Genomic DNA, 3,583 nt, shown 5'->3' on the forward strand with positions numbered 1-3,583 from the left:
TTTCACAGCTACGTTGCTCGTCTGTAGAGCTATATGCCATCCGCCAGGAATGAAAAGAATCCCTCCTCTCCCCTGAACCCTCCCGCGGGGTGTTCTTTCCAGCCAGACCTGCTCTGCCAATTGTGCTGTCACCGACGCCTCCCCAGAGCTCACCTGTCCGGCCTGACCATGGACCTTCAAGCTTCCTTCCTCTCCACGCAACCCCCATCCCACGCACCCTGCTTGCAGGTCAGGTTGTCAACAAAATCAAGAGGCTGCCTCAGATTCTCCCAAATCTGTTATTTTATTTTGAAGTGGTGGTCTTTAGCCGCAGCACTTTCCTTCCTTTCATCTTTGGTCAATTAAGAGCGGCCACATCACATTTTATCTCTAAAGAACGTTGCCGAATCATCTTCTTTCTCAAATATCCTGGGGGGTTCTCCCTGATCTCCCACAGCAGATTGACCCATTTAGGCTTCAGAGTTAGATTCCTTCTTTGACTTCTTCTTTCTGTGTATTTATTCTCAAAATGATAATCTCATAATATTCATATTTTGTTTTATTGTCTTTCTCTTTCACAGTGCTACAGGCTAACCCAGCCGTGGGCAAACTACGGCCCACCGGCCAGATCCGGCCTGTTTGAAATGAATAAAACTAAAAAAAAAAAAAAAAAAAAAGACCGTACCCTTTTGTGTAATGATGTTTACTTTGAATTTATATTAGTTCACACAAACACTCCATCCATGCTTTTGTTCCGGCCCTCCGGTCCAGTTTAAGAACCCAGTGTGGCCCTCGAGTCAAAAAGTTTGCCCACCCCTGGGCTAACCTGACCCTGCTATTAACCTTTTTAAAGTTTTACAATATTTGCACAGAAATCTTCCCTTCAACCAAACTCTTCTCTCTTCATCCATCCCAAATAATTTCTTTGAAAAGGGTAACATGTCTTAAAGAAAATGCCATTTACTTATTTACTGGACAACCCTGAAAAACACACCTCAAAACTCTAACGTACCTGTGGGATATGTTCCAGTGCTTTTATATGTCTTATTTTGGGTGAACAATTCTTATACAGAAATCACATTTAACAGGAAGACATGTTCATGGTCAGGCACATTATTGGTGCTTGGTAGACAAATTTGCACTGGTAATTTTCCTAGTTTGCTGTATACACTGAAAACATTTATCCCAGATACATGTTTCCTCCAACTAAATTGCACTAGTTTCCTAAATGCTAAATATTTTTATGCGTACTATTGATTATCTATAGATATCCCAGATTTTCATCTATTTCCTGAAAGTAAGAGTACTTATCACTCCCATTTGTTGAGCATCTACTCCAGGCCAGCCACTGCCCAGGCCTGTGCTGGTCAATATAGTAGCAAGTACCATATGTGGTCACTGAGCACTTGGAGTGTGACTAGTCCAAATGAAGATGTACTTTAGGTGTAAAACGCACATCAGATTTCAAAGACATGCTGTGAAGAAAGAATGTAAGATATCTGACTACTATTTTATATTGAGTACATGTTGAAATGCTGGTATTCCCAATACCTTAGGTTGAATATTAAAAACAAAACAAGCTTGTTTCCTTTTACTTTATAAACGTCACTGCTAGAAAATTTTAAATTTCCTATGTGCCTCCTATTGTGGCGTGCATTATATTTGTCAGAGAGTGCTTGCTTAGGTGTTCGCTACACTTAAAAATGAATGAATGAATGAATGAGGGAATGAGACAAGCTATTCTTTCCTGATCTGTAAAGACAGCTCATAATAGTCTACCGGGATAAAATAAAAAAAACAACAACTTAGGGTTTGATAGAAAATAATACAATTCAACCTCATGTTGTAATTGAGAATACTGAGTCCCAGAGGGTAGCCTTATGCACTGCCCTCTGAATAAAGAGAGAAAAGCAAGGTGTTGATTCAATACCAGCATTTCCTCATCACCAGTGAAAAATGCCTTGGTGAGGATACTGGAAGTATCCAGGGACAAACAGCCTGGATTTCAGAGTACTACTGAATCATCTACTGTACTACTACAAGTGGTACAGTAATGGCTTAAAACAACCTCAAAGCCATTACGACTTCAATGAATTCACTCTTTGCAACTGGTTAGAGCTGTCCAAGACAGACACCAGGCTGAGCCACAGTCTCATGTAGGAGGGACAAAGCTGGGCTGGGCAGGGAGGTCCAGGGTGAATACCTTCGGACAGTGGGACATTGTGACATCATCAGTGATGGGCTTGGTTTCTCATTGCTGGCCCTCCAGTCTTAGCTGTTACCGCAAGTCCATTCCTCTACCATGAGTGTGGAGCAGCTAAAATCAACAGACCCACATGTACCTTGAGGTGACAGACTGGCTCTGGTAAATATCCCCATTTCCCCATTTAGAAGGTGACCCACCGGAACACGGCTTTGGTTGGTCCTTTTGTGTGAAGAGGACAATGGTGCCCAGTTTTCTAGGGACAGTCCTTGAGGTGTATCCCTTTGTCCTGATTAAGGATTCCTCTTCAAATGGTTCAGAATGTGGGGGAGAAAGTCCCAGGCAGTCAGTCGTTTCTTCGGCTTCACCGGTAACGCTTGTCAGGAAGGGGAGAGCCAAAAGGCTTCCACTATTCTGGTGAGTTTGGCATGAATTTGGGACTCTGGCTCTCACGTTAGATTTCCTGCAGCTACATTGGGCTGACTCCTGCCCCCAGGTCTGCTCCTGTCGGCTTCACCCTTTAACATTTTTTACTCTTACATGTTTATAAACAGGCAAGCTTGAATTCAATAAGCACTTACGATTTATGTAAGTGTTGGGCAAAACTGAGTCCACCCAAGTTCAGTGTGGGAAGGTGGTGGCTCTGCAACCCAGGATAGTGCCTTTGAACTGTAACTATGTACACACAGTTACCCTGGAGGCTCACTACCAGACATGTTAGCAGTCTGTCTTCTCAGATCACTCTTGCTCTTTTTGCTAAAAGACAGATTTTTAAAAGTATGGAATTCTTGGTTTTACACGGTTCTTTAAACAGAGCTGCAACAATTTTATCAGTGAATGTATTTAGCCTAAATGGATTTTTAAGGATCTCAGGTAACAGTTATTTCAAATAGTTGCTTGTTTTACCTTGAAAAAAATTACACTATCTACAAATACTTTGTACCAATTTGTTTATATAGCTAGAGGTGTACAGTGAATATATATGTATGTATGAGCTATGTGACACGTGTGTATATAGAGATATACAATGCATATCTATGTTTATCTTTACAGAGAGGGAGAATGAGGATAGGGGATTTTAGTTAGAAATTTCCATCTTATTTCTTATTATTGTATTGAGCTTGTCACCACAGAAGATAATCTTTATGAGTTTTGTGTTTAAAACAATCTCAAAGCCTTAATTATCTGAAAATTCATGATGAAAAAAAGTACTATGAACATGTTAATGAATAGTCTTCATTTAATCAAATCTTGTAATTTATGCTTTATCTTCAGGATTTTTCCATTTTAAAAATAATCAGGATAACTTTAACAAATATGTTTCCCTCACTCAATAACAGTGATTGAGTAATAAGTCTCCATTTCACATTCACTGCTATAGCTTGGAAGTGCAGGAATGGA

General features: G+C 40.4%; 1 long non-coding RNA gene across 1 annotated transcript in view; it reads right to left on the reverse strand.

Moving 5' to 3' along the window:
* Window positions 1-471: 471 nt before the first annotated feature.
* Window positions 472-3,583, reverse strand: part of LOC107183698 — a 13,376-nt gene continuing 10,264 nt past the window's right edge. The window contains exon 3 of the long non-coding RNA XR_001514496.1: window positions 472-482. This is a non-coding gene — a long non-coding RNA (uncharacterized LOC107183698). The remainder of the gene's footprint in view (window positions 483-3,583) is intronic.

This window comes from Myotis davidii, unplaced genomic scaffold (assembly GCF_000327345.1).
Source record: "Myotis davidii unplaced genomic scaffold, ASM32734v1 scaffold102, whole genome shotgun sequence".
NCBI classification, from domain to species: Eukaryota; Metazoa; Chordata; class Mammalia; order Chiroptera; family Vespertilionidae; genus Myotis; species Myotis davidii.